This window comes from Pseudophryne corroboree, chromosome 2, assembly GCF_028390025.1.
Source record: "Pseudophryne corroboree isolate aPseCor3 chromosome 2, aPseCor3.hap2, whole genome shotgun sequence".
NCBI lineage: Eukaryota > Metazoa > Chordata > Amphibia > Anura > Myobatrachidae > Pseudophryne > Pseudophryne corroboree.
Window position 1 is genome coordinate 242,207,353 of NC_086445.1, and position 19,494 is coordinate 242,226,846.

General features: G+C 44.0%; 1 protein-coding gene across 1 annotated transcript in view; it reads right to left on the reverse strand.

The window, feature by feature from the left end:
* LOC135012757 (transmembrane protein 198) overlaps positions 1-17,937 on the reverse strand; it is a 112,162-nt gene extending 94,225 nt beyond the window's left edge. Inside the window, exon 1 of the mRNA XM_063952579.1 lies at positions 17,524-17,937. The gene's annotated coding sequence lies outside the window, so the exon portion shown is untranslated. The remainder of the gene's footprint in view (positions 1-17,523) is intronic.
* Between the last annotated feature and the right edge of the window lie 1,557 nt (positions 17,938-19,494).

Sequence of the window (19,494 nt, forward strand, 5' to 3'; positions counted from 1 at the left end):
GCATATGTTCTGATTTTACAATTCCAAACAATCTAAATCACCTTTCACAATTTCAAGCAAACACAGTATCTCTATAACCAGAGCATATGAGTTATCACAAGACCAGACCACCAGGTACTCACAAGTATCAGCCTGCCATTGCTACCAGCACATATTCAAAAGTACTGCATGGTGGTATTTATGATTAACAAGATCCCAGCTACCATCACAGATTCCACAGGGCACCAACACTAACACCCAACAATCATCACAGCCAAGTTACAATATCCTATTTAAACCAGAAAGCAATATGTCTATATTTCCTTCTATAGCCATGTGATTCTATACTTAGCCTTTGGGAAGGAATTCTGTCCTGGGGATGTAGCCGCCATGCTGCTTGATGCTAGCTTAGTTCTGAGTGTCCGTCAGCCCTGTGATCTCCAGTGGGTATATCATACCTGCATTCCAGCTGTGGGGGTGTGTCAACCACAGGAAGTGTGTGTCCCTCCCAGCATGTGAGCCAGCTGCATCAGTGGCCTTGGTTATGTAACACAATGGGTGATGACCAACACATTCCTGTCTAGTGAGAAGCTATTGTTTGGCGAATACAAAACAGAATCCTGTCTGGGTTTTGTTCTATATTCATGATGTCCACTTTCAGTTGAGACAATGACATCTCAGCCCTCATTCTCCTGTATACAAATCCAGCCCCATTTGTAAACACAGGTGTTGGCCCTCCTTATTGAGTCTCAAAAGCTCAGTGTAATTAAAGGCTATTGTACTCCGTCTGCGGGAAAGATACTGATTTGGAGTACAATTGATCTTCAATTACTATTCCTGTGTTTACCTTATGCATGTGTAGATATGAGGCCCTCTTAACATGCAAACTATTGTTTGGGGGATCTCTGAGGTCAAAGAGACATTTGAGACCTACTGATGCCTGTCTCCAACTGTTCAGATGCATGACTAAGTAAGAACAAATAATAATAAATAAATGGACATAACTTCTTATGTCCATAACTATTCGCACGAGCAATTAATACGCTCCAAACCAACACCGGAATATTGCTAATTAAATACTCTTCCGATGGGTACCAAACACTGCTGTATGATTCCTGTTAGACCCTTCGTACGATGCAAAGAGGGACTCCTCAGCTCAGGGACATTCTATTTTAACCAAACTTTCAGAATCTATCAAAGGGACCATGATCTATAAACTACATTAATTGTGAACAGTTGTAACGAATGGGTCGCACGCTACGACTACGTAAACTCTACCGTAAATACGCATACCGCGCCTGCGAGTGCACGCTATTGCGGGTATGCGCCTCCACGGGAGAGCGTACGCACGCGCAGCGCGGACCAGTGTGCGGTGCAAATATGGCAACGTGCATTGAGACATTTTTCTGACTTTGACAGTCCACCCTTTGGCAGTCAATAATAACTGCCACAAAACATTTAAGGAGAAAAATGCAAGTCAGGGGTTAATTGATTTCCATGGTGGGGTAAGGAAGAAGAGAGGAGTAGGTGTGAAGAGGGTATGACCTAGTGAGAAAGTAGAAGCATGTGTGTATGAGTCCATGTTTGGAGGGTCATGTATCATCGTGCCGTACGTGTTGTAAATCAAGCTTCGAGGTATTGCGAAGTATACATTTGAATTCCTTCTTATCCTGTGGTACAGGTCTGTGGATGGGCTGTCAAACTCTACCGAGCTCGTTTCGGATTTTGAACAAAATGGGGAGCACATTTTAGTTGATGATACATGAATGGGGGAGGTATGTGGTTGCTGATATCTGTGCCTGTATTCACTATCGTCTATGTGTGTCGTTACCTGAGGGTTGTAGAGATGAAGATAAAGAACACTTACGAAAAATGCAATGATATTCTATGTCAGGGAAATGTACATCTGTTGTTGAAGTTGTGTTCGGTATCTGTTGAGAGTCGTCTTCTTTGCGCTGTTTTGCTCCTTAGGCATGAGCAACAAGCTTTGTCAGTGCCATCAGATTTACAAAAATGTTGGGCTAGCGTGAGTTTAAAGATACTAGGGAAACTGGGGATCCATGGCAAAGTTCATCAAGTGTCCATATCATAGGTTGTCAAAACTTCATCTTTGGTGCTTGTCTGTTGTCTTGTCTGTATACCGTCTCGTCAACTTCCTCGTCCAAGGGGTCTTTGTATCTTGGAGAAAAGCAGAAAAACAGGTGAAAGAAACGGACCGTATAATCGCATTTTCATCACATTCTGGTTTCTATCATTGGGTCATAAATCAAATCCAGGTTAATTACGGTTTCCTCACTCCTCAAGCTCATCACTTTTGTACTTTGTTTGCACCTCATTAAAGCCTGCCCGCATCTAAATATCAATCCAATCGATATAATGACACCCAAGATACATAGTAGAAACTTTCCAACATCCATTATGACTCCTTGAGCCCAGTCTCCCAAACCGGAGAACCAATTTCGCGGGTTCAACCATGACACCCAACCAGTCAGCTCATTACCTACAGCAGCAAGGGTGAGATTGTGTTTTCGACGAAATTCCCACTTCAATTGGAGAATATCGTCCATCTTTTGGTCTATGACCTCTACCGGATCCTCGGTGCTATTTGTGATATACGTGCAACACTTTATGCCGTACTGTGTTGCTAATGTAACACAATATCCGCCTGTTACTGCTGTAAGATAATTAAGAACCATCCTATGCTGAACTAGTTCTGTTTTGTAAGCTTGAAGTTCTCTTCCAGTGTATCTAAACGTGTCATCATACATTTCAGTGATATTATCTAACAAATTGGCGAGTGCGGAAATGTACCTATAATTCATCACTCCCCGAGCGGTACGAGTGAAATCTAACGCTACCAGAACCTGAATCCCGGTGGATTCATGGATAAGATCAGAGGCCGGATGCTCTAACCTTTCTGACAGTTGTCTTTTAACTCGGTGCTCGTAATGAGTGCGAGTATAAGGAGCTTGGGCACCACGGTGTATGTCCTTCATTTTGTCATGTGTAACAGTCATCACTTCAGGCAATACTTTTCCAATATAACACAATCCTTCAGAGTTTGGGGCAAGCCACTTGTACGCCTTTCTCCCGCATATGAAATATGCATCATCGGGGAGAACATATGGGACGGAGAAGGACATGACCATGTTACAAACCTTCCAGGTGAAATCTCCTGACCCTAATTCTTCCATCTGCCTAATGCACGTATCAGTTTGTATGATATGTGCACAGTATCCTGGTGATACCTCTCCAACTCTAGTAATCCTATTTCCTAAGGTATATCGATACCGGAAAGATTTTCCTCTACTGGCTATGTGGCGTACCAGCTCTGTATCTGTAGGCATTCTATCTGCTCTGTGTGAAAAGGTCATGGTAAGGTTGCTCCATGACACTTCCCAATTTCCCGGTTTTCTGGGATTGGAGATGTTAAAACATATGAGGGACCTATCCACATGGTATTGGTGGAGCTTCAAACTAGGAGGGCTGGAGATATTAAACCTCCGGTCCACCGGTCTCCCACCACTTAGCTCAAGTACCTCCCCTAACGTTAAAGGAAATGGTACTAGCCCTGATTTGCTGTGACCCTGAGGTACTTGAGAGCATACCCAACAATCTGTTTGGTTTAACACGTTACCCACTAGAGAGTGATAGTCACTCAATGGATGCCGGTCCATATGGATATTAAAACTGGATTGGCATTTCTTTGTTACAGAGCCTACAGATACAACTTTCTTTTTGAACTAACATTCCTTCACAGTTGTTTACAAATAACATGGTTGTTAGATCGTGCCCGGTACTCGCCTTTGCTTGGTGATTGGGTTGCTATTGGAAATTTACACCTCCGTCTCAGTCATCAGGACCTTTCTGGATCCTTTCTCGACCTCACTGGTACTCTCACCGAAACAGACTGCTCTGGTCAACATCATGGTTAACGGGAAAAATCCATAGCACAGTCTCTTGGGGCAAGTCCATCTTACAGGAGGAGAAAAGAAGAAATTTGTAAATGGGGTATAAGAAAATCAGTTTGAGGGGGAGAGAACTCGTTACGATAATAAGTTCTCTCGTCTTGTTGTTCTTCTTGTTCTGCTGTCCTCTCAAAGGTGTTGTCTCTCAGTCTTCAAAAACGATCATTCTGGTGATGCAATATTCCTTCCTAACCGACGATCTTTCTGTAAGGAGCAAAAATCTGGCATTACCATTGGTCCAACTGAGGGGTGACATAGCATCTTTAAACCATGGAAACATGAGTGAGAAGAGAGAGAAAATAAAAAAAAACAAAAGAGATAGAGAACAATTCATGTGCATATATACATTACATAACTCGACAATAACCATCAATAAGAAAAGAGAAACAAAGCATTTTTAAACATTGTAAGAAAACATTGTTAGCATTAGAAAAACATTGTCAGACTTATTAGGCTGTCATATCTATGTGTCTAATGGTCTCCCTGAGCAGTCCCTTCCCACCAGCACCTGCATTACTCCACTGTCTGTATCTGGCCAGAAATACATTGTGGCGGAGGTCATGCTGGGGTTTGGTAGACTTCTGCAAGGACCAAGTGGATATGCAATGTGTGAATTCTTACCACTACTAGTCAGAGATGGGGATAGAGAGAGGGAGAGAAAAACATTTTTCACAAATACATTTACAACTTTTCACCTGGTCATTCCTGTGTCTTTAGTGAATGACCTCCCACTTTATTAACCGTTACCTCAGGCTTACCATCAGTCCTAAGGATCACCTTTCCTGACTATATATTATGGGTGTGGCCCAAAATCCTTCCTATATGATCCCTGATTATAATTTGGTGTGTCCTAACTTTTGCTCATTTTCATGTCTAGGGGGTCTGATTTTATGTGGGCTGTTGCAGTTACTGGCATAATGCCCTTCTCTTTTGCACAGATCACAAATCCTTAAGTTCCTCCATGTGCCAATGGCCTGGGGTTTTGGTTGATTTGATGCCTCCTCAAACGCTTGGATGCTCATCACCATCAACCGCTTTCCCTGTACCTCCCTGATTCCTTGGATACCATGATTATGTCGTTGTCTAGGGAGTTGATATACCTTCTGTGAATCTTTGATCATACAGTTAGATCTTTCCTAGGATCTGGGAAATCAGACATGATTGATCTCAATTCTGTCCGGGACCAGGGACGGCGCATTGCACTGTCCTTGACGGGAATGATTCCCTGATCGTCAGTCTTCCCATTGGGGACTGTGATCACCCTGACAGGACTAAACTCAATCACATCACCTTGTTTTGGTCTTACAATATGAGGTACATTTGTTTGTGCGTGATATAAAACATTGTACGTACCTGTGGACACGACCTCACCTGACCCTCCGTTAGGGGGTTTGATTATTGCCTTTACCAATTTGGTCGTGTCCACCTGGATGTCTTGTAGGATGGCTTCTGGAAGAGGTGCCGACATCGTTCTGGGCTCACTTTCTTGTCTGTATTCCTGAGGGAGGTTTGACATGGGGTGCAGCTTGCACAGGTTAATAGTTGTACATTCAACAGTATTACAATAATCATTGTTACATTTATTACACTTATTCTTATAATCTATATTACAGTTGCTAAGAGCGTTTTTATTGTTCACCCTTGTGTCTTTCTCTCCGCAATCAACCCCTCTCCTGATGCCACTGTCTCTCCTCTCAAGATAAGAGTCAGAAAAGTCAATAGACTCTTTTTGTAATTCACTTTCCTGTTGCCATAACTGTAAATATTCATAATGTTTATTTTGTCTCTTCGTTGGTTCAATGAGACTTATCCTCCTCCTTAAATTTTGTAACACTACTGGACTGAAGCTACCTATTCTTGGGAATTTGTCCCTGTCTTGTACAGTCATTCTCTCCCATTCATCACATAAAACCTCTGTGTGACTACCGTATTTTTCACACATTACATATCGTGCCGACCCAACTGGTCGGTTCTCTGAATCAACCCGAACCGAGGTTGATCGCCCCCTACCTGAACAAATGGCCCCCATAATCTGCAGGCGTTGCTTATTCCTCCTTGGATCTTTATCTCAAGGTTTTCAGCGAACCCTTACAAACAAACCAAGATGTCCTTGGGCAGGCCGGCGGTGGTGGTTTATCAAGTACCCCACTTACTTCTCGCCCACGTTGGCCTGTGCTGCAATCACTGTATCCAGAGCTGCGGTACCCAACCCAGGGCCCCTGTGAACCTTTATTTACTGGGGCGCGTTCCCCAGCAAGTATCGGTTGTTGGATAGTTCCTGAGTGACCAGCGAACTTCCCTTCCAAAAATAAAAAATTACACAAATCACGTCAGAATGTACAAATAGCGTTTGTGACCACTTTACTCTAATGGTATTAGGTCAGATTACTAACTACTGCACACAATTACGTGCGGTCCAATCGTTCAGTACACGAGCACTACTTGTCATGTACTGAAAGATCAATGGAATCGATGTTTCCGGCCGCGATTCCTTCAGCAAGAGCTTGTATGGCCTATATGGGTTCTGCACCAACACCCCAGGCGTTGTGCCACTGGACTTTTATAGCGGACCTCTTTGTCTATTTTACCTGTTACCTTATGACCTCCTGGTCTGTTACCTTATGACCTCCTGGTCTGTTACCTTATGACCTCCTGGTCTGTTACCTTATGACCTCCTGGTCTTGTTACCTTATGGTCCGCTATACTCTAATGCTCAAATATTATTTAACCAGGGATGCCTCCCTAGCCACCGTATATGTCACTTACACGTATGTTCCTTGACGAGTACCCGGCTTTCCTTTTGGTTCCACCTTACAGTTATATAAACTTTTGTATACAAAACACACTCACTCAACACATGTACACTTTTGTTTCTATATCTATTTCTGCGCAGAAATTGTCTTTAGGCCAAAAGTGTTACCAATTAGGAGCAGGATCTGTTAAACTAAATTTCAGATTTTCTAAAAATAGATTTGCGTTATTTACCGCTTCGCGTTATCTACCGCTGTGCGTTAATTATCGCCTTTGCGTTACTTCACTTTATCACAACTTGAGCTACGTGGGCGTAACCGGACGCTACGTTGCGTAATGTACACTGCGTGCGTCTGCCTTTTGGATTGCGTACGCTAGTCTTTGTTAGCGACACGTGTACGCAATGCAAAGGATCCACCGTAACACAATATATTTTTATCAATGTAAATGATCCCTGATCATCTACCGCAATCCACACTGACTGCCTTGTATCTCAGACAAACCGTGTGTTGTTCTATACTTTAACTATTACCTCTACTATGAAATAACAGCAAATCTCTTTTTAGCACTTTCTATCAACTATAAAATTGGCAAACAGGAATAGTGATATACGAAAATGAAACAGAAATGCAGATATATGCGTGCGTACGCAAGACAAAAGAAAAATAAACAGTTTTAAAAGGACACAAGCGTTTTGTTCTTACTTCCGGTTACCGGGTTCCTTCAGCACTCTTTATCTAAGCGAAGCAGACGCTTATCCCGCCAGCACTATGAGACAATCTCCCACCCTTTGCTGGGGGATAATGTCTGCTGATCTACCTAGTGCAGATGTGAGAAGTATAGGACGAGTTCCCAATTGACAATACTAAATACTTTTGTCGTATAAACAACCCTTTATGAAGCTAAGAACACTGTACGCTGTTTGCTTAAGAAATACCGTATGGGTACGCTATCTGCGTAACGATCGCTAAGCCGTAGGCGAGACGCTCAAGCGTCACGTTCGCTCACGGCCCAGTGATCACAGGACACGTTATTGGTTATGTCTAGGGGAATGATTCGCTGTAGCGTAGCCTACGCTCGAGACCACGAGGAGGTCACCAGCGATGCAGACGCTCACAACACTATACCTTTATGTTAAAACCTTATACCAATGAAATACACTGAATACCTTAATGTGAGTACAGGGTGTAAGTGCAACCTTGTGTAACCTGACTAACTACAAAGCTGCTTGAGCGTCACCGACGCTCAAGTGAACACTTAACACTATAGAAAATACACAGATACTGGTTTAGGTTCCAAAGCCTATTAACTATGTATTATAACTAATATACTTGCAAAAAGGAATCACAGTACAAATGATACACTACAGTATAACATAAACCACCTAACCAGATAACTATACAGGAAACACACTACAATACAATACAGTTAAGTTTAAGGAGAAATAAGAGAAGATGAGAAGACAAGAGAGAGAGAGAGATTTGAGAGAGATTGGCTCACAATAACATTAAAAGACAATATGGTTGCAGCGAAGCTTACACATGTGAGGAACAATCGCTGCGCAGTTAATCAATGCTGAGAATCTTTGTTTAGAAAGTACTTGAGCTTACCCATGCTGCCTGTCCCTATATACACAACACCCAGCTACACAATCGTCCCCACAATGCCGCATGGGGCAGAAGCTAGACTCCATCTTATTCCAAAATGTCCAAGCCTCAAAACAATGCATATGTTCTGATTTTACAATTCCAAACAATCTAAATCACCTTTCACAATTTCAAGCAAACACAGTATCTCTATAACCAGAGCATATGAGTTATCACAAGACCAGACCACCAGGTACTCACAAGTATCAGCCTGCCATTGCTACCAGCACATATTCAAAAGTACTGCATGGTGGTATTTATGATTAACAAGATCCCAGCTACCATCACAGATTCCACAGGGCACCAACACTAACACCCAACAATCATCACAGCCAAGTTACAATATCCTATTTAAACCAGAAAGCAATATGTCTATATTTCCTTCTATAGCCATGTGATTCTATACTTAGCCTTTGGGAAGGAATTCTGTCCTGGGGATGTAGCCGCCATGCTGCTTGATGCTAGCTTAGTTCTGAGTGTCCGTCAGCCCTGTGATCTCCAGTGGGTATATCATACCTGCATTCCAGCTGTGGGGGTGTGTCAACCACAGGAAGTGTGTGTCCCTCCCAGCATGTGAGCCAGCTGCATCAGTGGCCTTGGTTATGTAACACAATGGGTGATGACCAACACATTCCTGTCTAGTGAGAAGCTATTGTTTGGCGAATACAAAACAGAATCCTGTCTGGGTTTTGTTCTATATTCATGATGTCCACTTTCAGTTGAGACAATGACATCTCAGCCCTCATTCTCCTGTATACAAATCCAGCCCCATTTGTAAACACAGGTGTTGGCCCTCCTTATTGAGTCTCAAAAGCTCAGTGTAATTAAAGGCTATTGTACTCCGTCTGCGGGAAAGATACTGATTTGGAGTACAATTGATCTTCAATTACTATTCCTGTGTTTACCTTATGCATGTGTAGATATGAGGCCCTCTTAACATGCAAACTATTGTTTGGGGGATCTCTGAGGTCAAAGAGACATTTGAGACCTACTGATGCCTGTCTCCAACTGTTCAGATGCATGACTAAGTAAGAACAAATAATAATAAATAAATGGACATAACTTCTTATGTCCATAACTATTCGCACGAGCAATTAATACGCTCCAAACCAACACCGGAATATTGCTAATTAAATACTCTTCCGATGGGTACCAAACACTGCTGTATGATTCCTGTTAGACCCTTCGTACGATGCAAAGAGGGACTCCTCAGCTCAGGGACATTCTATTTTAACCAAACTTTCAGAATCTATCAAAGGGACCATGATCTATAAACTACATTAATTGTGAACAGTTGTAACGAATGGGTCGCACGCTACGACTACGTAAACTCTACCGTAAATACGCATACCGCGCCTGCGAGTGCACGCTATTGCGGGTATGCGCCTCCACGGGAGAGCGTACGCACGCGCAGCGCGGACCAGTGTGCGGTGCAAATATGGCAACGTGCATTGAGACATTTTTCTGACTTTGACATCTGCTATACTGGCTGTGCTGTGATCAGACACACAAGTGGCTGTGCTGTATATTAGGGAGTGCATCTATAAGCCCTGTGATCCATGCAGTGTGTGGCAATGTTTCGTAGATGTGCTATCAATGCCGTGCGCTATCAAATGCCGTGCGTTTGTGCCGCTGCTCTGTGGCTTAGTTACCAGCCAGCTCACTGCAGCCTTTGGCCAATATTAGCGACTGGAAACTAATGTTATTGAGGTTACTAATACTCTAGGAACAAAAAAAGGCCCAGATTATGCGAGTCTCTCCCCCCCCCCCTTAAAATAAATAAATAAATAAATAAATATACAAATCCAAAGCCAGTCACAGCGATCTGGCAAATCCAAATCCGGACGATGAATCAGAGCCAAATCCAAATCCAGCAAAAATGGTCCGGCGCACATCTCTAATTCAGATGTATAGTCTAACAAAGAAAATGGAGGACTCTGGTGTTGGGGCACATTCAGATGTACTGTAATAGGAATGGTGAGCAGTAAAAAATTGGTTTTATTGAAAGATGTAAAATAAATCATATTTAAGTGTAATAACTTTGGCTTGTTAGGAAGGGATGTACTAAGCACCAGGGCCGTAACTACGTGTGTGCCAAGTGGGCTTGGCACACAGCGCAGTTGCCCTGAGGGCGCACAGCCAGCGGCATGTAATGAGTCAAATTGACTCATTACATGCCGCCTCTGCTGTGTGCGCCGCGCTGGAGGGAGAAGAGACCAGCGCCGAGCAGCGGACAAGGAGGAGGAGGGAGGGGGAGCAGGGAGCCGCAGCAGCGCTATTTTATTGGTAGTAAGCGCCGCTGCAGCATCCCCCTCTCCTTCTGTATTGGCTGCCCGGCGCTGCTATGGATGCTGGGATGCGGTTCCTTCATCCCAGCATCCACAGCAGCGCCAGGCAGCCAATACAGAAGGAGAGGGGGATGCTGCAGCGGCGCTTACTACCAATGAAATAGCGCTGCTGCAGCTCCCTGCTCCCCCTCCCTCCTCCTCCTTCTCACCTCACTGCCTGCACCGAGAGGGAGATGCCAGCACGAGGAGCCTGTCAGCGGGGAGAAGGTAAGTATGTCCCTCTCTCTCTCTCTCTCTCTCTCTCTCAGGGGGACACCGTCTGCCGCAATGTGTAAAAAGGGGGCCTGGCTGCCGCAATGTGTAAAAAGGGGTCCTGGCTGCCGCAATGTGTAAAAAGGGGTCCTGGCTGCCGCAATGTGTAAAAAGGGGGACTGGCTGCCATAATGTGTAAAAAGGGGGACTGGCTGCCATAATGTGTAAAGAGGGGGCCTGGCTGCCGCAATGTGTAAAGAGGGGGCCTGGCTGCCGCAATGTGTAACAAGGGGTCCTGGCTGCCGCAATGTGTAAAAAGGGGGACTGGCTGCCATATTGTGTAAAAAGGGGTCCTGGCTGCCGCAATGTGTAAAAAGGGGGACTGGCTGCTGTAATGTGTAAAAAGGCGGACACTGTCTGCTGTAATGTATAAAAGGGGCTCTACCTGGTGTAGTAGCGCTACTGTGCAGCGTAATTTGAATAATGTAGACCACTGTGCACCGTAGTATTAATTGCTATTATTTTGTGGCCACGCCCCTTCCCCGTGAAGCCACACCCCTATAAATTTTGCGCGCGCCTACGACGCGCGCTGCCCCTATCTTACATGGGGGGGGCGCCACTGTTGTTTCTTGCACACAGCGCTAAAATGCCTAGTTACGGCACTGCTAAGCACTGCTTCTATGATGCGGCACATCCTGACACTTACCCCATCTACACTAATCACATATGTACTTACATACGCGATTAATAATGCAAAAGGACAGATCTCCCAATAACAACTGTCCTTTTGCGATCACTGTACTTCCAGGTAGATGGCAACAGGGGGTGCTGGGAAGGATCCGATTGGATCCCTCTCAGGAAGACTGCGGAAAAAAGCCCATAGGCTTCTATAGACCAATTTATAGCTTGCGTTACCCACCGTATCGAAGCCCAGGATTGACGTGTTTAGTACACATGGGAAGTCCAAAAACGTTAATTTTTCAGGATTTTGAACACATTTTCCCTGTAGTACATCTTGCCCTGTATGTTAGAAAACATTAAAATATGTTTGACCAAGGTTTCTAAAACATAGCAATATTTCACAGTACAGGTTGAGTATCCCTTATCCAAAATGCTTGGGACATCGGATTTTTTAATAATTGCATACCATAATGAGAAATCATGGCGATGGGACCCAAGTCTAAGCACAGAATACATTTATGATTCATATACACACAGACTGAAGGTCATTGTAGACAATATTTTTAATAACTGTGCATTAAACAACGTGTGTACATTCACACAATTCATTTATGTTTCATATACACCTTATACACACACAGCCTGAAGGTCATTTAATACAATATTTTGTGTATTAAACAAAGTTTGTGTACATTGAGCCAGCAGAAAACAAAAGGTTTCACTATCTCACTCAAAAAATTCTGTATTTCGGAAAATTCCGTATTTCAGAATATTTGGATATGGGATACTCCACCTGTATTAATATAATAAGCAGGATTTTAAAAAATTTCCTTAAATTAGTCATGCATGTATTTGGTTTTTTAAAAACAAAATGTTTTTTTTTTCCCCCAACCCTGCGAAAAACAGAAAACTGATTGGTCACTTTTTGGGAGCTCAGTCTATGAAATCACCAGGAATTAAAAAGCCAAAAAAAAAAAAACATGCCTCCATGATGTCATAGGTCTTCAGATTTGGAAAGAATGGCACAGCCGCGAGAAGAGGTAGCTGTAAGCTCTAGATGTCTCCTGCATGCATCTGCGAGATCAGAGCGCTGCATCTGATTATGAAGCCTTGGATCGTCATCTATCACGTTTCGCAATGGTTGCAGACCGCTGTCAGTCTGCGTAAATGAAGCTTACTCAGACTAGCAGAATTATCCAGCACGTCTACAAAATTGGAGTGACACGAACCCATTTTGAAGAACCGTGCTGGTTGCCGCCCAAGCTTCGTCCCCCAAAAGCCGCTGCAAACTATATCACAAGACCCATTCTGCACACACACACACACACACACACACACACACACACACACACACACACACACACACACACAGAACGGGTCTTAAACATTGCCGCGTTTACCTACAAATCTGAATTAGGCCCATACAGGGCCGTATTAAGGTAGGAGGGTGCGCAGGGCATCCAAGGTTGTGGAGGCCCCACTATTGCAGAGAAACAATGCGCCGGCGAACATGGGCATGGCAACAAGAGGACGTGACCTACAGCACAATGCAGAGCTGGAGATCAACACCCTCTTTTTCATCATGCTGGGGGCTTGTCCAGTACTCCTGGAGCTACTGGACAACTCCCAGCCTCTCCTGGATACAGCAGAGACTGTGGATGACAGGCACATGCACCCGTCATCCATTCTCTGCCGCTTTGCAATGCAAAGTAGCAGTTTCAGACTCAGAGTGTCCTAACTCAACCACCCCGCGGGACACTGCAGCCCGCGGGTGGAACATGGGAACAGCTGGGAGGTATGCAATGTGTGGCAGCCCCAGGGAGGCCGCTCCAGTTGCCCCTCCTTTAATCCAGCCATGGACCCATAACAGTTATTCCTGCATAATTTTGGCTTTGATAAATAGGCAGTTAGTTCAGTGGCAAGATAAATTCAGGTTATTTTATTTAAAAAAAATCATATTTCGCTACTGACAAATACATGGGCTTTAAAGCGCTTGACTACATGCTTGCCTCAGCCCTAGCATACTGTAACTTACATATACTGTAGAACTTTTTTCTTGAGGGCACATTGTCACGTGCATACAGAAGCGTGTCTATACCGCTATGTTCACCAACAACTAAAACAATGAGGACGATCATTGAGGGCTATGGTTATCCAAGAAACGCGCAAGTTCTATTTACATGGACCAATGAAAGCAGGTAACACAGCAGAGTGCACGGCAGGGATTCTTGAAAGTCCTAATTCAAGAGACTATCTAGGCGTGTGCGTTTCCTAGCACTATATGATCATGAAGACTTAGGCACCAACGTAACATGATACAGTAAATACAACGAATTGTAAGAAGTCAGAGGGAAACAGATATGCTTAATTAAATGTGGGTGCAGCAAACTGAACGAACAATAACTATAAAGAAAGGTGGATAAATGGCTGAGTAGGATGATACACAGGAAACAGAGCACTGGGTATACGAGCAAACAATCTTTACAAAATACAAGTATAGACAAAGCAGCTCACATGTAAAAGTATTAGCAGCTTAAAGAGACAAAAAAATAAATGAAGAAAGTATGACAGCAATGCAGCAGTAGTGCCACAATGTATCAGTAACGCAAAGAACAGACAGGACTGAAAGTCATATAGGAAGGAGTAATGCGAACACACACTACCACATACCAAACCTCCTCACCAGCTGCTGCCATTCCCACGCTGACATAGGGATCAGAGGGAGGCCTAAACCAAGTCTGGCACCAGCTAATAATTCTATGGCCAACAATTTAACAGTCCGATATGGGAAGCACATTTTGTGCCAGGTGGGACAAGATGCCTCTGGATCAGGATGCTATGAGAAATTGTGTTTCCCCATTGCAAATGAAAGATAGGACCTCTCCGTTATCCCCCACAATTTTTTTATATTAGTATTATTATTACTTTTCTTTGCTCAATATTAAGCTCTCCCACCAACTCCAACTCCACAATCTACCACTATAAAATATAGCTGCCTACTCTACTAGAATGTTCAGACTTCTGAATCTTTGGGCGCTCTCCTTGAAACGTTCTGAGATCTCTAGTGACGCGGACTTGATGATACAATTTTCTGCAAATTATGTCATGGCCCTGCCACCTGTGGTGTGATGCCACACAACATAATGCCGCGGTGGATTGTGTGGACCACACCACGCTTCCTGCACCATGCTAGTTCGATATATCCCAGATGTGAGACTCTATACGTCAGCAAGAATGCTGTACAATGGAGTACATTTTAGAATTACTCTTGTTCTGAATGACTGTTGAACACACTACATTGTGTTCAATATTTTATTGTTTTAATGCGTTTTACAAATGCAAAAGCACACATATACACTTATTTTGGTGGGGTTAACAATAATGTAAAGCCCCATAAACACTAGACGAGAAAGTGAAAGATCTCGCTAAGAAGGGCCGATCTGAGCGAGATCTTTGACAAGCTCGTCCAATGTGTACACTAAATGTAGTTAACGATGTACCTCCCGTGCATCGTCAACGACCCCCTCCCTTGTCTGAACATGTAAAGACGAGGGAAATCCATGGTTAACGACAGCCCCCCCCCTCCCCCTCTTACCCACCGGCGTCGGCAAGTGTGTATGAACTTGCCCATGCCGGCATGTCATAGCTTCAGATTTTAATAACTGGCACCCAGAAAGACCAGTAGCACTTTTTGGACGACCACTCCGTCACTTGTCAGACACAGTCCCAGTTTCTCAGAATTTGGAAATTAGGCACCTGACAGTGTTATGTGAAATTGGAGGCCTTTCTCGGTGCCGGTTATTAAAATCTGCAGCTATGACACGGAAACTTCGTTCTCCAGACATCAACATGACCTCAATTCTCTCCTCTTTTGTCAAAGCCATCTTCAGTTACCTGTAACAAAAAAGTGTTGTAACTTTTGAACCATAACTGCTATTTCAAATCTGTTTGCAGCAATAAACTATTCATCAAATTCTGATGTTGTTTGACATGTTACATGACCCCCTTTCCATTTGAAAAAAACTGACTTAGATTCAAGATGGCATTTTTCAAGATGGCGCCCACGTTCGGTACATACCCTAAAAGATAGCCCACCTTACCCATACTTTACTGGAGTATTCAGTTTTCCCATTTCCTGCACATTTTTTTGAAACAAAAGGGTGTACTGCGACTTTTGAATCACCCTGTATACCCCAAATAAGCACATATGGAATCAGTATGATTTACCAACAGGTGGGATGCCGGCTCTCCATATCCCAAGAGAGACATCCCGCCCGGCAGAATGCCAGCTATGGAGCGAGCGCAAAGAGTCCCCTTGCGGGCTCGGTGGCTCTGTTCCCGCTCTATGGGTGTCGTGGACACCCATGCATGGGAATAGTCCTGTTTTGCCGGTATTCCGGCTGGCGGAATTCTGGTGCCTGTATCCCGACTGTCGGGATCACAACAGCCGGCAAATTTAACGCATCCTGCACATACATGTCATCAACTCCTTCCTTCCTACAGTACTGTCTCTGTCTACAAGGCTGCTTATCAGATTCACATTACCTCATTTGCTTGATGCAAAGTAGACACATGAGCAGATAGCAAACATCCCTTAACATTTTGTTAAGCAAAAACATGCAAATACCAACATAAACTGATGAGAGATGAGAGGGTGATGCACTGCATTAGTGGTGGAATACATCCTATATGATAAACGCTGCTCCTCACCTCTATTGGGGAATACAAGTGTTTTGTATCCCGGCACCACAAGATGACGTCCAACAGAGCAAATCAAGTGTTGCTCCGTTAGGGCACGCATAGCTGCCGTCACTGACATAAAGGCCCATATAGACGGGCCGATGCGGGAGATGTGTGCTGAGCGAACCGCTCAGCACACATCTCTCCCGCCGCTCAGCACAGCGCGATCTGTGCTGAGCGTGCGGGGGGAGACGGGGGGGCCGCTCATTTCACCCAGCGGGTGAAGTGAGCGACCCGCTAGATTGGCCTGCACTGCAGGCCAATCTAGCAGCAGCGATAGCGATGCGCGGGGCTGCGCATCACTATCGCTGTAGGGGGGGTACACACGGAGTGATAATGCTCAAATTCTAAGCAATCTAGTCAGATTGCTTAGAATATCGCTCCGGGAGTACCCCCCTTTACTGTTATGTTGTTCCAACATTTTGACGGGCTGGTAACTAGTATATTATAAATCAGAGTTTCTCAGCTCTCTCAAGTCTCCCAATAGGCTACAGTATGTTTTCAGGATATCCTTGATTCCTTAATCATACAGATGCAAACTGTATGGCCAGGATCTTGTTCCTTAAGTTGTAACACTTAAAACTCTCCAAACGTTGTATGTTCTGGAGAAAAGACCTGGAAAAAACGGATCTAAAAAGGACAAGATCAATGTCATGACTGGATTTGGCTACTGCTATAACATGGGATGCGCATAATGCTCCAGGTTGTTTTTTATTTCTTACATCATTTTTTATTGTTTTACTAATAGGCATTTATATGTCAGGGATTGTATGATGTGTTACTATATAAAATAGCATAAATGTAAAACACAAAAGCAATATTTAAAATCAGTATTTCTTTGAAGCAAATCTTTTGGTTGAAGTGCCACATTCACTTCCCTTTCACATGACATAAACCAGGCTATTTTCCTGTGACACAAGAAAATAAAGAGAAAAAAAAAAAGTTATCTCACACAGGACAGGATGTATAGCAGTGAGTGAATTAACCCGTTAATATGATCAGAATAGCACTATTGCAATTTTCCGCGAAACGTATATGTAACACAGCGCTTACCCTAATGAGTAGATAAACTACAGTCACTAAAAATGGATACAAACATGACAGTGAGCTCCCCAGCAGCTAAAGGACCATTGCAGCCGTAGCATCGCCGGTCACCTGTGCAGCCCTGGGGTCACCCTACACATCAGCAAGCACATAGTACATAGCATGCTCCTTTACCAGATCGATGCAGGTCGTTAGAAGATGCTCTCCATGCAGCCAGTTGACACTTCCTCCGGGGGCCAGGGATCGGAGAGAGGGGAAGGGGGTGGGGAGCGGCGGCTTGTTCCTTCAACTCTTCTATAGTGTAGGCTCAGTCTCCCTGAGAGGCTGCGGGGCTTCCAATACAAAGCAGCACTGCCCGGCGGGAGGCGGCAGGGTAACTAATTATAAATCCCCATCTACGGGTCCCAATCCAGCGATACAGGCTCCATCTCCGCAGCAGCAGCAGCACAGCGATGCGATATCACTGACGGTGACCACATTCAAACTAGCCCAGACCCCAGTAACAGTCACTGGTCTCTCCCCGCCCCGGCCACAACAGCTGAAAGGTGACGTCACCCGACCACACCATCACAGCCGGGCGGGGGGCGCCAGCAACATGCCAGCAAGGATACTCATGCACCGTCCGTGGGGCCACCGTCAGAGCGTGCGGGTGTCAGTACAGAAGTCTGTGGTTACGCTGAGTAGCGCATGTGAGCAGAGTACAGAGTAGCTGAAGTCATGAGGCAGTGCTCCCCCCTGAGCTGCAGAGTAGCCCGGTCTATAGTTGCTGGTAACTTTGTCTATGTGGATAATGGGATGACTTGTCCCAGGACTTCTCTATGTATGAGGTAATGCCCTGGTTGTCAATCATCTTATCACCTAGGTACTGTAGGTGCCCCTCGCAGTCCGTTTATTTACATTGTTTGTACACCCATCATTTGCAGAGGATATGCAATAAATAAATGTGCCCTAGACATTGCTTTCACAGAAATGCACGAGAATAAAAGTATTCTACATAATGCAATTTAAGAAAAATGTACTTGACAGTAGAACTATTGGTCACATAGTGTATGTTTTTTTTTAGCATTTTTTTTGTTATATTAAATGTTTTAACTAGTTTTACAGCTTTACAAGTTCCACATTAAGCACTGTGTCCATGTAAGCACTTTTATGCACAACACGCCAGTGATACAGTATTTTCCCTCCTGTTATCAGGGTTCTACTGTCAGAGCCGGCCCAAACCAATATGATGCCTTAGGCAAGATTTTGGCTGGTGCCCCCTAGCACCACCGCTGGTTCTGCCTCTGACCTTGCACCTCTTTCCCAGCACCATCACCCCTCACACATAGCAGTCCTTGTACCCCCTATATTTTAAATAGGAACAGTTCGCACATTTGACGCACAGCCCAAAAAGGGGCATCTTCTTGCTGGGAAGGGGCATGGCCACACAATAGTAACCCCAATTCCAATTACTCCACACAGTACTGCAACTTTATTCACATTTTATCTTGCGATAGTGTCCATAATTCATATTACATCCAACAGTAGTATAATAGAGCCCCTTATTCACATTACATCACACTGAATTGCTCCTTATTCACATTACACCACACCTTATTGCTCTTTATTCACATTACACGACACAGTAGTGCCCTTTCTATATGCAACGCCACATAGTAGAGCACCTTATACATATAATGCCACACATTAGTAATGCATTTATACACAATTCCACACAGTAATGCCCCTTACACATATGAGACACATTAATGTCCTTATAAACATAATGCACCTTACACATTATGACAACCTTTATTAATGCCCTTTTACACATAATGTCCCTTACACATATGCCGCACATTATTAATGCCCTTATACGCATAATGACACACATAGTGCCCCCTACACATTTGCTGCACATTATTAGTGCCCCTATACACATAATGACACACATACAGTAGTACCCTGTTACACATATGCCGCACATTATTAATGCCCTTATACACATAATGACACACATAGTGGCCCTTTACACATATGTTACACATTATTAATGTATTTTTACATGACACACATAATGCTCCTTACACATATTCCGAACACTACTGCACAACCAACCCACTCACATGCACACAGCACTCACACTTCCACTAACACTGTGACCTC